Genomic DNA, 20566 nt, shown 5'->3' on the forward strand with positions numbered 1-20566 from the left:
AAAACTCTAATTTTATCTTCAGACCTTGCTGAAAGGGAAGACCGAAAGGAAGACATGGCAGAGGGGATTGTTGATATAGAAAGGAGAAAATATTGTGAACCCAGTGAAGGCTTCTCTATCCATTCTCAAGAAACAACAGTAAGCATGGATGAACGTGGGATGAATTTTCTGGCAAGCATAGTTGTGATTGAAATATCAAATATGAGAATGCAAATGTCATAAGCAATTTTGTAACAACTTTCATGAGAACATGAGATAATTTAGGCCAGGATAGTTTATCAGGTTATGGCTACAAACTCAATTCACCACGGAGTGATGATGTAGTAGGTCAAAATGTGTTGAATATTAAGAAAGACAAGAATGGTCACTATTCCTTGGATCATCAACATTCTTCTAGAACCAACTTGGATACATTTCAAAATGAGGAATTTACTGAGGATGCTTTGAATTCCTCTATGAGGGCTTTGAAAACTGGAAATTTTCTTTGTGGTAAAGGATGGTATAAAGGGCATTATTGAAGATAGAATACAAGAGCACTCTTGTTCAAACAATGGTGGGGAAAAATGAAGGGATGAGTTCAGTTATGACATTGAAGAACTGTACATTAGAGGAAAATATGGATTGGCTTTAGACTGTGAAAAACAATCTGAAATAGAGAGAAGAGACAAACAAGAGGGACTTGGTGGACACTAAATATAGGATGTAGTTAATTTACAACAAGAAAAAGTACATGTCAGGGACATTAGTGTACAAGGAGACAACCAAGGAAGTAGTGAACACTGCTTGGAAAAGGAAATAGAATTTGGAAATGAAAACCAAGAAAATCCAAGTGAAGGATATGTTCCATGCATAGGGGCCTCCGATTCTGATGTCAGGGAGCCAAATAATTGTCATGCAGGACTTTTTGACAATGATTTTGTGCAAATTCGTGGAAAACAAGGTTGGAAAAATAACAGGGCCACGACAAGCAGTCTGGCTATAATAAGTTGTCTAATAAAGATGCAAAGGATATAAGTTTGTCTTATGAACAAAATAAAAATATTGATGTGCTTGATGCCTAGGAACATCATTCTACCTATGGACTTGAACATGAAGACCAAAGGAAGGGTGAACACAAAGGTAATGAGCATCTTCTTGTTGCCAGGAGCATCACATATAAGGATGATAGTCAGGAAACTCTAATCGAAAAAAGAGTGCATGGAACTAGAGCAGACTATGGCATTTGGAGAAGTAGCAAATCAATGAATCGGTGTGATTACTAGTTCTAACAAGAAAAATGTTACTATAGAGATGGGATCTTGTATTGTTCTTGATATTTGTGACACTGAAAGGAAAGTTAAAATCAAATGTAATGATATGTTAGAGGTATCTTCTAATATATGTTATGGAGTTCCACAAAGCATTACAGTTGTATCTTCAGCATTTGTAGAACATCAAGAATTTTCTTTGAAACAAAAGCATTACAAAGTGCATGGTTAGATGAACTGCATTCTTCTGACCAAATTATGGCAATGACCATCCCTCCAACAGAGGATGATGGAATCAATGATTCAACAAAAAGACATTCTTTTGACTTAAATGAATCTATTGAATTGGAGGAAGCAGGTCAATATGATGCAACGCTATCCACATCAACATCTTGTTTATCAATTGTGCCTTGCACAAGTCGTTCTGTTCTGCTTACTGTGTTGTTGAATGGCTTAGAAACATCAATTGTAGTCGTTTCTAGGTCAAAGGGACATTTCATTCCCCCAATAAATCCAATTCAATCATAGGATAACTAGTTTGGAAAGGATTTGCAGTAACAAGTGCTTTTCGACTAGCGGAACCTAGAGAAATAATTTCTCTACAACATCTTGTCTCCAAAATACATTTTCAAATTCTGATGCATTTAATTCAATTAGAAAATGAAATAGAGCATCATTAGATAATGAGATTTATGTGAATTATGAGAAAACATCTAAAGATGGGGTAATAACGGTGCATTTATCTTCTCAAATATGTGAACCATCAATAAGCTTTGGATGGAGAGATATGAGTGGAAAATATTTTATATCTTCAATTTCTTAACCGTTTGCTCCTACCAGGCCTTGTAGTCATGTAAATTCATATTTAAAGTTGAATCATGTTGATGATAGTGGGGAGAATGAATTATCAAAATGCCTCGTGGTACCAGTGCTAAAATTTTTGGATTGACTTTGAAGACTGACACAAGTGCATTGTCCATTGGAGATTCATGTGTTCTGAGATATTTTGACTTGAATGATGGGCCCACTTTTGATGATGGTGGAGATGAATTTTTGTCTCAAAATTTTAGCTCATATTCTTAGTATGTAGCTAACCTGAGAGCGAAGGGCGAGCTATTCAAATCATTATCTTTTTTTTCTATTGGAGATTCCTTGTCGTCATTTACAATACCTTTGAATTTTAGTGACATGCCAGATCATCGAGTTATCACTACAGTTACATCTGCATCTCAGTCTAATCAAAGGTAATTACCTAGTTTTACTTTGTTCAGTGGTGATATATATATAAATCATAGAAATCATTCTCTTCAGGTCCTATTATTTCCTTTTCAAATGCTACTAGTAAATCCTACCCATTTACTGGATTTCGTTTAGGGTCAAGTTTTCATCTTAACATTGCTTGTTTTTCAAGAGAATCACCTTCCTATCTAGAATCATTAGGACTAGGATGTTTTCCTGCAGTTTCCTCTTAGGTAGTCCCTACAGGGCCACTCTCATCATCACATGTGAAACCATACTTAATAAACCCCATGGTGGCATATGGGATGCAGATAAGTAGCACATGCACATGGCCTACACTAAATCTTGATGGTTTAAATACAGGTCCTAAGATGCGTGACATCTCTTATAGGGAAGAGAGGTTAGTCATCAAGGAACCTTCAGTACATTGTCTTGTTTCATTGAAGCAGATGAAAGAATTATGTGATGGATCAACTTCAGATATATTTTCAAAGAGAAAAGAACTTGAAGAAGCTTGGGATGTGCATAGATCTAGATATAAGCAATATTTTTAGCAGTAAAAGTATTTTTGGCTTATGATGTATTACATGAAATCAACTATCAATTGATATGTCAGATAGGAAATTTTTTGTAAACAATGTTCTTGCAAGCTATCAACTTCACTACCATCTGTTGGGCGCGAGATCCCCCAAGGGAAGTTTTGGGGCTTAAAGCCCAGATTTTGACTAAATCCAATGTAAAAACTCTGCGTTTTGTGGGCATGGAGCGACATCTTGTAAATGAGTCATAGGGTTTTTCACCCTCATTTTTGTAATGCAATGTCGACTTTACAGATCTACCCATCGTTCGCGGACCATGGGACTGTATAAATAGAGCAAGGCTCTAAGTTGTAAATGAGTCAATAGAAGTAATAGAATAAGAATGGAGGATTGAGTCTTGTCTAAGTGTAGAGTCAAGTCTTTGGTTTGTAGAGTAGGAGAAGGCTCTGCAGCTAAGTGCGCAGAGGCCTAGTAGTACGTAGCTGCATGCGCGGACCCCTGCAGCTGAGTGCATAGGGCAGGTTGAGTCTGTAACCATTGAAGTATTAATAAAGAGAAGCTTTATACCAATTCTGTGTATTCATTTACTATTTTATGCTTTGAGTATATTGGGTATGAATTTCATTTTCACGGTTTATATGACGCGGGAACATATAGGATTGTGTTAGTTAAGTAAATGTGAGATAAAGTATATGTTTACATGAAGTTAACTAATATATGTAAGAAGATAAGTAAGATACGTGGTGTAACTTGGGGAGATAGCTTAGAGTGCTTCCATAAGTAGCACGAAGCACCTCAACCCCTCGTGAGGGCTGCACAAAGGAAGTGATAATAGATCACGAAGGTATCACAAGTTAGGATAGTGCGTGGATTGACCTACGCGAAGGTATTTATAGTTGGACTAAATCGACCCCTCATACATCTCCAAGGTGCGGAAACTTGGCTCTAACATCCCCCCATACTGCTTCATGTGAGACTTCAGTCCGTGCACCACAGGCTGATGCCGAAAGGGCTAGTAGTGTAGGGATTTGTTTGGCTAACTAACTCTGAACCTGGGTTAGGCCCCCTCAAGCTAGCAAATGGTTCCATTTTCGAGACTGTAATCTGCATAGAGATGTGTGATGTCGTATCATTGGAATCAAACTAAGAAGGAAATTGAAGGTTGGTTGGACAGGAGAATTCACGAGTTCGTGACACAGGAGAACAGGAATGCACGACTGGCAAAAGAAGACTGGTTAGATTGCTACCTATACACAGAAATCCACGAGATATTTTTCGCATCTTTTCCTACTGAGCAGTATGAGTCAATTGCGAAGCTAGCAAATAGCCAAGGAAGGTGGAAGCTTGATAGTCCTATCATGTGGACCCCAAATTTGGTGCATAGATTGGAAGCATCAGAGGATCAGATCGAGCATGTTGTTGATCACTAGCTCAATCAGATTATAGGAGGATTCATTATTGAGTTCGAGGTAGACACTTCAAGGATCATTGTGCCTCATCCATGGCCCTGGTGGCCACTCTCTTATGCATTAAGAATATTGGTTGTAAGTTCTGCAAGGACAAGCCAAAAAACATATTTGTGCAAAGAAAAATCATTTTTTGTTGAGACCATTTTCTTTCCTTCTTGCCCTCTATTCAAGATGGGTTCTTGAATACTTCTCAATTTGGCAAGGTCTTCCACATCCTTATCAACCATCTGCTGCCTTGTTCCACCATTTGAACACCTCTAACACCTTCAAAATGCATTTAGATGAGAACTAGGACATCGTGTAGGAATTCCTGTCAAAACTACAGGAAACCCTGCTAAAACTACAAGAAACCAGTTTTGAGCATAAATGATAAATTGGTGTTAGGGCAGGCCCTCAACTTGACTCCCATGCATTTCTACCATTTTTATGCCTTGGAAAAAATCTAAAAAGATATTGGAGACCTCTTGGAACACCTCTTTTCATCACTTCAGTTTGATTTATATTTTGATGGTGAATGCCTTATTTCTTTTTGTTCCCTTCTTCTTCTCCCTTGTGGCCTACCTGACTGCCTAATGGCCTTAGTGTTCTCTAAAAAAGCTATTCCATCTTGGGGTTTAGCATAATTTATTCATTTCTTCCTTATTGTAGCAACATTATGTCTTCATGTAGTAGTCATTCCTCCTCTTTCAAAGTCTTCTAACTGTATTGGAGTGATGAGAAACAATGAAGAGGGGTTGGATGATGATGCATGGGCTCAAAGGGAGTAGTGTAGATTTGTGAAAATGGAGAGGATGCTCTGTTTGTTTTTCTTTTCAAGAATGAAATGGGATGGGAGAATGATGAATAGATAGTGAATATGAAGTGGATGGAGGGCTTGGAGTGTTGTGGTGACCTTGGCCTTTGCAAAAAATTCTTCTTTTAACTGTTGTCCTTGTTACTTGAAATCATCACCCTTCATAATTTGACTTTTCAACATTGCATGAGTGAAGGAGTGAGTTGCAATCAACTAATTGAAGGCGGCTGAGACTGCTGACCCATCCTTAGTTTATGAAACCTCATCTCTCATGCATTGACAACAGAGTTCTAACTATAATATGCTCAAGAGAAGAGGTCAAGAATATTGCATACCTGTACCTACATGATGGTTGTTGGAGAGACAATCATGCTGCAGCTGAGTTGATATTGATGTACAGGTGTTGGACGGTGATGCTAATGATCTTGATCCCATTGCTAAGCTCTGGAGGAGCTTCTTTTACCTTTGGATCTCCTCTAAAACTGCTCACTATCAATCCTCTAGGTGTTGTTCTGTATCTTGTAGGTTTATAGGACACTGACTTGTTTTGTCCATATCTCACAAATGGTAGATTGGATTGAGATGAAACTTTTGGGGCCTGTTGCCATCATTATCATGCACCTCCCCATAGAAAAAATTTGGTTAATGGATGCATAGATCTCGAGAAAAACTAAAAATGGCTGAAGGTGATGGAGGCTGATTTCTTGGAAACTGTGCACTGGAATTTGTTGAAATTGCTTGGGCACGTTACCATCATCTGTATGCATCTCCCCATGAAACATATTTTTAAATGGATGTATGGATATCGAGAAAAAGTAGAAATGGATGAAGGTGATGGAGGCTGATTTCTTGGAAAATGTGCATTAGAATTTGCTTAAATTTCTTGAGCATGTTACCATAATCCATACGCATCTCCCCCTCAAATAGCGTGGCAAATGGATGCATGGTTTTCAAGTTATGGAAAAAAAAAAAATTCTACTCTATGTATGTTTGTATCATGTAGGAAAAACAGAGTATCCTATAGTTTTTTAGGACAATAAGGAAAATGAGTGGTATAAGCTTGGGAATGATGGGTGAATGGTGGAAATAGATGAGGGTGATGGATTGGCATGACCTTGGCCTTGTTGGAGCATTTGAGCAAAGTAGGAGAAAGTCAAAATTTGGCTTCTTTTGACTAGGCTTGACCAATTTTCCTTTTGGTACCAACTTGTGCTTGTTGTTTACAGATGTTGGAGAGTACATGCATGCATGGAGCAAGGGTTTTTATTTTTTCTCCTTTTTTCTTCTAGCCCTACTAGCCACCTCAATGAGGTTTTCAACTAGTAGGTCTACCTAGGCGCCTCAAAGGAGGTTTTCACCTAGGATCTTTTTTTTTTTTTTTTCCAACCCATTGACTGCCTCATGGAGGTTTTCAGTTAATGAGCCAATCTAAGGCACCTCCAAGGAGGTTTTCACCTTAGATTTTTATTTTTTCTCTTATTTTTCAAATTTTTTTTTCTACCCTACCCTACATGAAAAACAAAACCACTTTCAAGTATAATAATACTTCCAATGGAGCCATGTGCACATCAAGATGACAAACAAAATGATGTGGACGCTTGAAATGTATGCATTGACATGTACTTGGATTTCAGAGACAAATGATTTGAATTTGAAAGGATCAAGCATAGTTGAGGAAGAGAGTGATGTTGCAACTTACTGACTGTCTCAAACCATATTTCAATATAGTTGTGATGTCCTTGTTCCTTTTTCTAATCTCGATCATTCTTCATGTCTTCTTCTACCATGACCTTCAAATATTCCCCTTTTTGTTGATTGTTCTCTTAAATACATGGAGGATTTGATGGTAACCGTGAGGGAGTTCTCTCGATCTCTGATTTTGATGTCTGCTCTTCATTAATCACAACCCATGGTTCTGTGGTCTTCTTATTTGAACCTTCTTCTTCTGGATGTGGTCCTTCAATAATATTAAGATTATCTCTTTTTTGCAATACTCTTCCTGAGATATGATGTTTGGAAGTTGTGTACCTTAGCATTATAAGTGGGCTGAGCTACTTCAATGTGTGGGTTTGGAAATGGTGGTACAGGTAGTTGAGTGGGAGTGTATATTTGAGATGGATGTGGATGTGGTTGTGGGTGTGGTGGAGTTGAATGGTAAGGATAACATCGAGTTTGGTATGGAGGATATTAAGGAAAACACTGAGCATATTGTGGATGGCTCCCATAAGTTCCTTGCCAACCTTGTTGCCAAGATTGGTTTTGGGGTTGATATGGCCAATGTTGCCAAGGAAAGAGTGTGTTCCAATTACTTTGAGTTGGATATGCATAACCTTGAAATTGTGAATTAGGCTCCTACATCATATCAGGCTGAATAGGCTGCCATGGTCCTCTTGAAGCTACATAACATAGCTGCATTGGAGATTGACTTGGTCCATTGTCCTCTTGGTAAACTTCCTTAAACCTTGGTAATGATGGACAATGTTTAACATCATGTGATTTTTCAAAACAAATATCAACATTTCCTTTTCCTTCATCTTGCATTCTTAACATTTCTACTTGTTTTGTTAGATTGCTAAGAATTTATGTCTTAAAATCATCAAAAAAAATTCCAAGTTTAGCTTGACTTACTGATCTTGATGTTGATTTACCTACTCTTGTTTTTCCTCTTCATATGTGTTTGCATGTTTCACAAATTTCCTCAAATGATAATTCATATACATCACCTCTACTCATGAGATTAATGAGATCAATCCATTCATCCCTAATGGTTCTAAGTAAGAGGGTTTTTAGTGTGTCGGATCCTAAATGATGTAGTTTTCCCCTCTTAACATGATACATGAACCTCTCTATTAGATCCTCTAGACTCTCACCTTCTCTTTGATTCATTCTAAGGATTTTTTCTTTAAGATCATGATCTTTATATTTTTCTATAAATATCTTTTGCATATCATTCCATGGTCTTATTGAATTAGTCCTTAAACTCATGAACCATTTAAGATCTCTATCCTTCAAAGTTGCCGGAAACAATCTCAATTTTTGAGTTTTTTTATAAGTAACCATGAGATCTACAAATAATCTCAAATTCAAAGAGAAAGGTTTCCGGATCCTTTAACCTTAAACCATGAAATTTTGGAAGAAAATATGGAGGGATTTTCTTCATGTGCACACTACCATCGGTATCTTGAATGGGAAATCCGAGAGGATCTTCCTCATTGTCATCGCCTGCATCCATTTCTTCTACATTCTTCATCATCTTCTTCTTCTACCTGCAAAAGTGAATGGTGATGTGGCTCTTACTACACCATGTGATCAATTGGGGAGGTGGGTTGGTGTTGGAGATTTTTTGTTGTTGTTATGATTGAACGAAAACACTAATGCAATGCACTTTTCTATTTTTGAAATGAAATATGTCTAATGTAGTTATTTTTTTGTTTTTGCAACAACTAAAAAGAAATGAATCAACTAGGGAAGAAAACAATGCATACTTTGACACCTCCCCGGCAACAGCGCCAAAAAGTGATGGGCCTTGGTATTGCAACAAGAATGCTGCAACTCCAAAGGCTACTGACTTTAATTATCAGCCTGAGGTTCATACAAAATTAAGAGGTGTCGGCACTATATGTGCAGCATACAATGTGTCCTTACTTTGCTATCATGATGTAATGGAGTGCATGTACTGAAGTCAAATCCTAAACTAATTGCAGAAAATGAAATGTTCGAAATGGAACCTTAGCCTATTGCAAGAAAGAAAGTACAAGGAAAGATAATGAAATCAAATGCTAAATCACACCATTTTCTAACTAACTCCTAAGAGGATTTGCGTCAAAAGAATGCTAAGTTAACATGTACGCAATCCTACTATCCTAAGCATGCAAATTCAAACCATCAAACCTTCTACTGTTGTTTATGTAAAAGAATAAAATAGATTTGTTTTCCTTTTTGTCTTTTTTCATGTGAGAGTGTGAAATCTACTCTCTTTTGGTGATGTGGCAAGTGGCTTGGAGATGATGGTGAATGGTCAGAAGGCTCGGGAGACAAGTAGGGACCCTTTTCTATCTTCCTAGAGGATTTTTTCTCAATTCGGCCTCAAAACAAGCTTTCCTACAAGATGCTATAGTGATTTCCTACAGGATCCCCCCATTTCCTACACGATGTACATATTTAATATAATTCATCGAATGACCAAGAAAATCAAATCCAAATTGGTTGGGACAAATTTTTGTATTAACTAGGATGTCTTATGTCCCCATTTGAAGTTTAATCACTCAAAAATACCTTTGCTAATCCATGCAAAAAAATATAAAAACATTACTAGTCGAAAATCTAGAAATTCAAGAACTAATGAGATAGTAAATCTAAAAAATGCCTAACCAAATCAAGTGCAAATGAAATGAGGTAATTTTTGTTATGAACTAAAAATTTTTTGTGATATAATGCAAGTGGAATCAAGTTGACTGAAGCTCGTTAGCATGGTCTAAAAAAATAGCAGAAATTTATTGTTCTTTGCTAAAAAGGAGGTCCGGCAATCTAGATTTGGGAGTAAGAAGACTAATCCAAGCAGCTCAATGATTAATATGAACTTCCAAAGCTTTTCCAAGGATGAAATAATGCTTTTTATCCTACAAAATAACTTACATCAACCATTTAACGCAATCCTACAGCAAGAAATCATTAATACTAAATGCAGAAATAGAAAGAAATAAAAATTAGAGATGCATGTGAATAAGCAATGAAAAGAAGGAAAGAAAATGATATAAAAGGGCTCTGAGGTTCCTGGGATGGCAAAACCCAAGGAAAATCAGAGACCTATCGAGGAGAACAATATTTAGAAGTTGAACATGACACCAATCTTCATTATTTTCATCACTAAAATTACATCCCTGCAAGAAAATACAATGGCGCTGCAAGAATACAAGCTCTCTCCACAATAACACTAATGAAAATCTTCCTCGTAGAGGAAAATTAAACTTCGTACTTACACAAAATGATTAGGAATCAATCTCCATGAATGGAGGAAGCTTTCCCCACCAAAATCCCTTGATTAGTCGATCTAGTCCCCAATACCAAGAATTTGCATTAAATGGCAGGGAACACATTCCTAGATTTTTTCAATTATTCCATAGAGGAAAATTCAACTTGGTACTTATAAAAAATGATTAAGAATCATTCCCCATGGATGGAGGAAGCTTTCCCCACAGAAACCCCTTGATTAGTGGATCTTCTCCCTTGATTGGTGGATCTTCTCCCTTGATTAGTGGAACACATTCCTAGATTTTCTCAATCATTGGAGTTCCACAATTTGTGTCATAATTTCATAATATCTTGTGACTTATTATTTATTATTGATCCTCTAATAGTAGGGAACAAGTACCTAAATTATCTCCTCCTCCAACTCTTCATAATCTGCCCAAAATTCTCATAATATTCCAGAAAAATAAATAATATTAGGCACAAATATTCAATTATTCATAAACCTTCCTAATTAATATATTAAAGTTAAAAATAAATTATCTAATTCAAAAAGATAGGTTTAATGTGTTGAAGGATGGTCATAGGCCTTAATTTATGTTTTAAATTAGAGGCATGGGCCTTAATCTATGTTGCCCATCAGATTTGTCAAATAGGAGGGAAACACGTTATGGACAACTGTCATTTGTTACTGAAGTATACAAAAAATTCGCAGCAAATTGTTTTGTAACTTTTGTAGGTCAATGGGACACGATGAGCGCACTTGTAGAAGCTATGAGTTAATGATGGATAGAACTCCCACATATAGAGTTCAAGCCAAAACATGACCCCTAGACCAGAACGCAGGAGTGGTGTGAACAGGATTTAGGGGCGCGGATGAGGTCGAGGTGGAGGAGGACCTAGAAGAGGTCACAAACAGTTGATATGCTACAATTACGGAGGGCTAGGACATTATGCTCGTGATTGTATGAACCCAACACGTCCATCATGTCTGTACTGTACCTTGTTCGATCATGATATGGAAGATTGTCCTACACTAATAGCTAGGATATGCGGTAAGGGAGCGCTACCACCTCCCCAGACTCAGAACCTACAGATGATGAGGTCTGAGCCACATGAGGAAGATCGAAATGTGAAAATTGTGCTCCAAAGTGGAATTGCGACGAGAGATAACAAAGGCAAACAGCTCGAAGATAGTACTTGTGTTCACAAAGCTCTGGCAAAAGAAGCGGAGTTTGATTTGGAGTGCACTAAGGAAACCTTCATGGAAGCTAAGAATAGCTTCATTGATGCCTCCACTTCAAGAAGCAAAGATAGACTAGAGCCGGAAATGGACGCATCTATGCTTATGATGTTCCTGGAAACATGTATGAAGCTACTACGCGACAGTAAGGTTGTAAAGGGACTACATGAACTCATTAACGGATGCACTGGGACCGTGCCAGGAGAACCACACGTAGTCCAGAATATTTGAAAGCATAAGAACAGGACAAGAAGAGAGATGAGGTTAACTACGTAGATTAGTGAATATGAGATGGACCAAGTAATTCTGGATTTAGGATTGAAAGCGAATATCTGCCAAAGCAGACATGGGAGCGAATGGGGAAACCTACTCTACAATGGTCTCCTATTCAGCTACGAATGGCGAACCAGCAGAAGATAGTACCCATGGGGTGATTGCAAGGAATCACTGTGGATATTGAGGGAGCAAGCATGCTAGTAGACTTTGAAGTGATAGAGATTGTTGATGACAACAATCCCTACACCGCGCTCTTAGGATTTGGACTGAATCTATAAGATAACAGTGTGAAACCAGGACTGGGTGAATCCCACCGCAGATGGATGGATCTCATGGGAGTGTGAAAGCTCCTGTACGTTGGATTCGGATGAAGAAACAGAGCAATGGCAGAACCAGTTACATGAGGTGACTACACTAAATTGTAATATGATGACAAGGTCGTGGTGCTGCGTATCGAGAGAAGTAAGGGACCTGCCTACTTATGATGGGTTAAGTGAGGTAGATACCTTCTTGTACAAATTTGAAAGGGAGGTTATGAAAAAGCAATGCTTCCAAGCCTTGAATTGGGTACTACACACTATGCCCGTGAGGTGGTGGGTTACGTGCCAAGGGAGCTTTGAGGACTGGCGTTAATGCAGAAGAATGATGCACACATGGTTTGGGAAGCCTAGAGTGTGATTGACAAATAAATATTGTGGGCAGGATAATCCACATGCACATCTAGCGAGGTGGATGCTGACGTATGGAAAACAACCTACGCAGATATGCATGAACTCCACGCTGAGAGGTATGGTCAATAAGTGTGTGTTGGGGGGATAGATGTGCAGTTGGATCTTAAGGTTAGATAGACAGTATGTGGGAAGAATAATCGCGCAGAAGGTTATCCACGCAGAAGCAACTGACAAGGAGTGCAACGTGCTGAACACGGTATGCAATGCGCAGTGAAGTGATTGAGACTTGCGCATACTCAGATAGACACCTTTTCAGCTGATCGATGGAGTAGAAGCTGTAATACCTATGGAGTCTTGCATGTCTAATCCGTGCATAGTGGTGCTCACAGGGGTAATGGACCACAAAGCTCTGGAGGAAAGGCTCGCATCGTTGGATGAGCTAAAAGATGAACGGTTGGGACTTGATGTGAAGATTTAGCAGGCTGATCTTAGGCTCCAAGAACTAATGAATGAAAGAGTTTGGTTAAGGAAGAAAAGCACCATGGTGGAAGCAGAAGTCAAGAAGCTTGAGGAAGGAATAAAGAAGGACTTTCTTGATAGAAAGATCGTAGTGATAAAGCAGGACGAGCTCAATTACATTGATAGACTTAGGGACCACCACCGAGAGTTTCTCAGTTTGCTGCATGGGATGGGACCATATGTTATCAAGGAAATCACAGATGGAAGCGCGGTACAGTTGGAGAAGTTAAATAGCAAACTCTTCCCAGGGAAATTAAATGGGAATCATTTAAATCTATACATAGGTGGCCTGGCCAGCTGACTAGACACAGGAAGCATACTCTTAGCACTCCACACTGCTGAAAGGAGGCATAGGACTATAAAATACTCTGCCCAAGAGCTGCGTGATGTCAGGACTACACGCAGTAGCGAGCTGTCACAGGGTCCACGACAGCGCAAGGGTAGTTGTGCTTCCACGCAGGTTGGCTAGAACGTGACCGTTATAGTCATTATTCATGATGTGATGCTTGGTTTGAGGCCAAATGGAGTGGGTGGCAGGCATTTAAGGTGAACTTTATGGGTTACACTTGGGAAAATATGCCACCAAGGGAGAATTAATGGACCAGATTTGGGGGAAATGGTCAAATTCAAATTGAAAAGGCGTTATAAACTGCAAAGGGCTGCCCAACAAACAACACTTGGCCATTTGAGAATTGAGCTATTGCACACCCAGAGATTCATGAACCCCAATTTGTTCGATCTTTTGAAGTTGAAGGCACTGTTTGAGCACTTACCTGAGCCGTTGAGAGATTTGTGGAACAAGAGTATGACCATGCCAGAGGAAGCCATGGATATCGGAGAAATGACTGTTGAAGAGGTCGCGTAGGCCATGAGGATAGGAGAAGCCCTAGAAAGCATCGGGATGGTCACAGAAATCCCTAAATCATCGTGCACACCGAGACCCAACAAAGATAAGCAGCCTATGGTACTGGTGTGCATGTCCCATAGAAACCCGCTGAGGACTAAACTTACCATGGAAGAAAAGGGGAAGGCGATCAACTTGGAATCCGATGAGGAGGAGGAATACCTTGAGGAAATCCTAGTGGAAAAGAATGGGGGACGAAGAAATGGAGGAAGAAACCCAGGGTGTGGACCCTCTAACCAGGTTGCCCACGTATGTTCCTCTATGGAAGGGGAAAGCAAGGGTGCCCAAGGACCTAGATGAGAGTAAGAGCTCTCTGCAGAATCCGTTGCTACCTGATGATATCGTTTTTTAAGGAGCACACTTAGGATGGGTGCTGGATCTAAAGTTTGAAGATTAGGATCAAGTGGACCACGAGAAATTCCCACATCTGGCAACCGCGCAGCTAATGCGGCTGAAGAAAAACACAGCAGTGGGAGTCATAGAGTTGGAGCCACACAAGTGGTTTCGAGGAGTAGAGAAAGCAGGGCTGTTAAACCTTCTCTAGATTACCATCATGCCCCAGTGACTATCTTTGTCATCATACAGCTGCTCTACCTAGTGCATCACGTGTGTTTGTCGCTGGAGGAGCCCATCCCCATCATGGACCACCTAATCCATAGAATTACCTGACTCCCTTGTAAGGGGGAGGACCCAGCGAATATTTCGGATGGTAAGAGTAACGATCTGACCATCACAAAGGCAATGAAGAAAAAAATAAAGTTGCAGAAGAAGAAGAGGGGGTACACAATCTCCAGTATCAACAATAATGCGGTCATAGTCGTGACACAGATACTGGCTGGAAAGGTTATGCGGAAGTTTCGCGTGGATGAGGTGCCCGTGCCGGTGGTTGCCCTTGCCGCGTAGTGCACAGAGGGATCCAATTTAACTGGTCAGAGTACTTGTTCAAGGAATTCCTAGAGAATTTCCACAAGGCACACGAATAGGGGAAGACTTTCTACTATGTGTGGCTTCTGCTATCCATAGTGTTGATGGCTTGGGAATTGCTCGAGGATAGCCAATTCCTCATGATTGCTAAAGATCTCCCAGAGGCAGCGAAGCATGCTTCATTGTGGGCAACTAAAGATGTGCAGAGGATCCAAGATAGCAAAATATGCTGGGTGTTCATGGAGATGAACATCAGAATGGGGATTAACCGCAAGTCGTGGTTATCACCCACTACCTATAATAGGCTGCAGAGCTTCATGGAGTTCAAGGTGGACTTCCATCACGTATATATCCGAGTGCGCAACGATACCGCAAAGAAATGGAATGAGCTCCCCTACCTGGCCACGAACGATGTCATATTCGTCGTGCTTGAGTCATGGCCACTGGAGTGGCACACTCTAGCTAGCTCTACGATGGAATGAGAGAACTTTGATGCACAAAGGAAAAAGGAGGAGGCAAGACTGTGGATGGCACAGTTGGTAGAGAAAAGAAGGAATGAAGCAGCAATGGCCAAGGCACAGGAGGCGCAGTATGCTGAGAAGGCAGCAACAGAAAAGGAGCGCAAGGGCCAGAAGTCGCCTTCACTTGAACAGGAGCCCAAAATAGAGGATGGTGGTGCAAACCCACAGATAGCATCCACACAACTGAAGCGCAGTGCCCGAGAGAGTAGGTGGGGCCACGAAAGAAGTAAAAATCCTCCAAGACTTCTTTTGACCTGATCACCCTCACTGAGGGGGCTCTGCATGACATAGGGGAGATGGTGCGCGACATCACTGCAGAGACCCTCCAACAATTCACGAAGGAAAATCAGATGGTATTCAGGGCCCTCTGAGCATAGATATAGGAGTTGCAGGTGCACGCTTCTTAGGCTGGTACTCTGTTGACCAGCCTCACAGTACGCATGACCGCAGCTGATGAAATGTTGCACGCCCACATGACTAATGCTATAGTGCTGCCAGAGGGGGCACTGGTTACAGAAAATGAGGCCGACTGACCTACAGCCGGTGCATTAAAGGGAGTGGGGATCAACATGGTCGCGCTCCCGCAAGAGACGCTCTATGTTCTACAGGACGGATTGACTACAGAATTATGGGCTAGGGAGAGTCACGCGCTACAGGTGACAAGCGAACAACGAATTAACATGGAACAACTGAGCCTACAGCATGATGAGGTAGTGGCGCACAACCGGTAGTTTGTGCACGTGGTTGAAGAAGCCTACCAGATGGTCCTTGAGTTGGCCATCGTAGAAGAGGCACCAACAAAGGCGTGCATCCGGAGGCTATCAGAAGGGGTGCCCGAGGCACAGGAAGAGATGGCTAAGGTTCATCTGGATCTGAACCTTCAGATGGTTGATCTGTAGTTGAAGGCGCAGCCTTGAACTCCACTAGATGTGAGGTAATAGCACGCCAACACCATTACAATGGGAATAGACGAGATCAGGAGTGCAGTGAAGGACTGCACCAAATTATTTGAAGAGTCGTTCGAGGTCCTCAACACTCTGCAGGAGGACCCGAACATTCAGCACTTAGAAACAAAGGCACATGAGCTGCAACAAAAGTACAATGACATAAAAGGGATTGCACAGACAGTGGCCCTTACACATAGGCTCGCACAGATGCAACAGGCAAAAGCAGTCAAAGATCAGGTAGACATAGCGTGACATAAGGAAGCGGTTTTGAAGGCACACGTACAACCTTGGATTGATGAGGAATTCGTCATTACAATCTCGATCAAAACCAAGCTCGCGTAGATGCAGGGAACGCAGGAGCAGATGCAGGGAAGCAGTTCAGGTAACGCGGTCTCTGAATAGCACATCCAAGAAGTACAGTAGGGAATCGCTCAGTGCAATGCTGACCTTGCAGCGGTCCATGCAGAGTTGGGACGTCTTCGCGTGAAGATCCCTGCATAGACAAAGTGACTCGAGGGCGAGTCACGATGTTTGTGTTGGGGGCATGTTGGGCGCGAGATCCCCCAAGTGAAGTTTTAGCGCTTAAAGTACAGATTTTGACTAAATCCAATGTAAAAACTCTGTGTTTTGTGGGCGCCACACTCGAGCATGTAAATGAGTCATAGGGTTGTCCACCATCATTTTTGTAATGTAATGTCAGCTTTAGAGATCTACCCATGTTCTGTGGACCATGGGACTGTATAAATAGAGAGAGGCTCTAAGTTGTAAATGATTCAATATAAGTAATAGAAGAAAAATGGAGGATTGAGTTTTGTCTAAGTGTAAAGTCGAGTCTTTGGGTCGTAGAGTAGGAGAAGGCTCTGCAGGTGAGTGCGTAGAGGCCTAGTAGTCCGCAGCTGAGTGCGTGGACCCCTGAACCTGAGTGCATAGGGCAGGTTGAGTCTATAACCATTGAAGCATTAATAAAGAGAAGTTTTATACCAATTCTATGTATTCATTTATTGTTTTATGCTTTGAGTATATTGGGTATGAATTGCATTTTCACTGTTTATATGATGTGCGAACATATATGATTGTGTTGATTAAGTAAATGTGAGATAAAGTATATGTTTACGTAAAGTTAACTAACATCTCTAAGAAGATAAGTAATATACGTGATGTAACTTGGGGAGATAGTTTAGATTGCTGCCATAAGTAGCGTGAAGCACCTCAACCCCAGGTGAGGGCTGCATGAAGGCGGTTATAATAGATCGCGAAGGTATCATAGGTCAGGCTAGTGCGTGAAGTTACCTACACAAATGTATTCATAGTTGGACTAAATCAACCCCCCAGACATCTCCAAGGTGCGGAAACTTGGTTCCAGCATCCCCCCATACTGCTTCAGGTGAGACTTCAGTCTACGCACCAAGGGCTGATGCTAAAAGGGCAAGTAGTGTAGGGATTTGTTTGGATAATTAAATTCAAACCTGGGTTAGGCCCCCTCATGTCAACACCATCCTCATAGTTGACTGATCATTTCCTTAATAAATTCTCAAATATATCCTTTAATAAATCTATTCATTTCCTCGATAATTCTCAGACATTTTCTAGCAAGGATTATAATTACTGATATCCTTATAATTTTTAATGTTTCTTCTTTGAGGTATGGGCATGTTGGTAATTATTTCTCATTTAATTCCTTTAGAATACACTATGAAGTTTTTTAGGTTTCTCTAACTTTCTCTATCTGTTTTTCTTGTTTCTTTTTCCTTCTGAAACTCATAGTTGTCTTAAAATTGACTTAGGATGGTTCGAATTATCATAGAACCATATATTATTCTAAGTTGATTTTGTGCTGAATATTCTTGTTTTACACTTATAGCTGATTGATTGGGAAGGAGGTGGGTATTTGACCTCAGATTCACCAATGTTGTGAGCAGAGATAGGTATTGGTGGTCCCAATGTAAATCTTGGCTTTTTCAAGAACAAATAGAAACTAATCAATACTAGAAGGTGATTAAACACTGAGACATAAATTATTTCAAAATAATAATAATTGTATTGATGGTTTACACTCCTACATAGTTTCTATTGGATAAGGTGGACAAGAGAGGAATGTGATGGTTCTATATTGGTGACATAGGGAGATTTCATCCTAATGGTTGTGTTTCGATTACTGACTGTAAAAAGATATAGTTAAGCTTCAACATGGGGAATATGTCTCTTTGGGAAAGGTATTGATGGTTCTTACAAAAATATTTCAACTCTCTAAGTCGTCAACTATGTAAGTTTCCACATCCCAAGATGTTTCCTTTGTGCAGGTGGAAGTAGCCCTGGCAGTGTGCCATTATTTAGACAATATCATGTTAAATGCAAACCCATTCCACAATTACTGTGTGGCTCTTGTTATTCTGAAATTTCCACATTTACATGCAGATCCATTCCACAAGAGCCACAAAATGACTAATTTCCACAATTTCCATTTAGCACCCAACTAGACTAGTCCTTACCATCTTGTTCCATCTAAGCAAGTGAATGCATATCTTCTATATATAGAAAAAATATTCTTACTCATGAATGTTAAGGGAGTGTAGCTTACAAGCATGTGTTTTAGGTTTTTACCTATCAAACATATGCTTTAGATAGCTACTAACTCTAGGCTTTGTCAAGACATATTCTATTGTAGAGCATATTACATATGGAGTTCTAGTCCATCATATTTGATTGTTTAATTTTTTCCAATGAGTTTTGCATGTATTATATTAACTTGTAAAAGATATTTTTAATGCATAATCCTTGGTACTTGATTAATGATGATAATTTTTCTTACTACTTACATCTCATTTGAGTTAAAAAAATGTTAATTATTTGATTGGATTGTGTTGTTTAGGAGTTGTGGCTAGCACCTTTTTGCGTGATGAATCTGGAAGTGTTGTTGATTAGAATCATGGCGTTGGATTCTCCTCTTCACCATCGTCATCAGGTGGGTTCACTAGGCTTCTTAATGGAGGCCTTTTTTTCAGGAGAAATAAACAACTTTCTTTCATTAAAAACAAAGTAAGTTACATTTACATATTTCTTTCTGCTACTCAGTCCTATTCTCTTTCAAAAAGTTACTATTTCTCATTGTCCCATTTGGTATAGCATTGTAAACTCTTTTCTATCTCTGCATACAGTCATTTACCTTTGAAAATCATTTTTTCTTTTCATCATGCTAAAAAGTATAGTTCAAAACTATATAGTCTCAGATAAGGCCAAAAAATAAAAATACTAAAATATAAGTTGTAGATCATTTAAAAGACCTGTTAGTCAACTTGGAAAATTATCCCATCAAGTTTTGAAGAAACCTGTTTGCATGAAGATGCCATTTTGAAACACTGAGAAGTTGATTTTTCCCTACTCTGAGTAGCACCCTTCTTTGGACAAGGAATATGCAACATGGTTTTGTTCTCTATAAATGTGGGAAAATGAGATATTTTTAAAGTATCAAGATTGAAATGTATAAATTTTTCTGTCTTCCTTGAGTTTGTATGCACATATCCTTTTCAGCAGTAATGCAATTCAACATGTACAGTGTTGTAACTCGATTGAAAAAATAAACAAAAGAATAAAAACCTTCTGACATGAAATGCTATCAATGTAGAAAACATATCATCGTATACAAATATATTTGTTGGTTTTATGTCCCTAGTAGATGAGATGGAACTAACTTTGAGAGAGGTGATAACTACAAAGTAGCTTAAAGTAGAGATATATTTTTCATTACAAGAAGTGGCTACCCTATGATTCCTTAGTTAGAAGCCACAACCTTAGCCTTGTTCCTCTTGTCTTCTCCAGGCCCCATTAGAGTTGGAAATGCCACTATACATTCTTTTATCTAGAGCTAGATCTAGTTAACCCTGTTGTGGTTCATGGTGATATTGACCCATCAAAGTACAAAGATAAAGAAGAAGTTTCTCAAATTCAAAAAAAAGCATAGACTTATCAAATACTAGAACCTGAATGGTCAATTCTCATGGATATGTTCATAAAATAATATAGTACAAAATGGTGAGTTGTACAACTACATTTCTGACACAGGAGGTGCCTTTACATAGGTTATCCTTTGCTATTAATTTTAGATAATAATGCTATGTTCTATGGTTAGCACAATTTACTTCAATTTTCCTTTAGCAACCTTATCAGATTCTGCAGTCAAACTTCAGCCCATCCAGAAAGTCAACTTTGGTCAAAGAAAAAGTGAAACACCTCCTTTGAAGCTCAGTCAAAGTAAATCAAACGCAGCCTCCCATAGTGGTTAAAGTCAACCCAAAACGATCACAAATTT

At 39.5% G+C, this 20566-nt stretch overlaps 1 pseudogene; it reads left to right on the forward strand.

Annotated features, from left to right (window-relative positions):
• Window positions 1–1511: 1511 nt before the first annotated feature.
• LOC149192532 (uncharacterized) lies at window positions 1512–3040 on the forward strand (annotated as a pseudogene).
• Window positions 3041–20566: the final 17526 nt, after the last annotated feature.

This window comes from Pinus tabuliformis, chromosome 2_2 (genome assembly GCF_031772625.1).
Source record: "Pinus tabuliformis cultivar Carrire ecotype Pingquan chromosome 2_2, CPIR1, whole genome shotgun sequence".
Taxonomy (NCBI): domain Eukaryota; kingdom Viridiplantae; phylum Streptophyta; class Pinopsida; order Pinales; family Pinaceae; genus Pinus; species Pinus tabuliformis.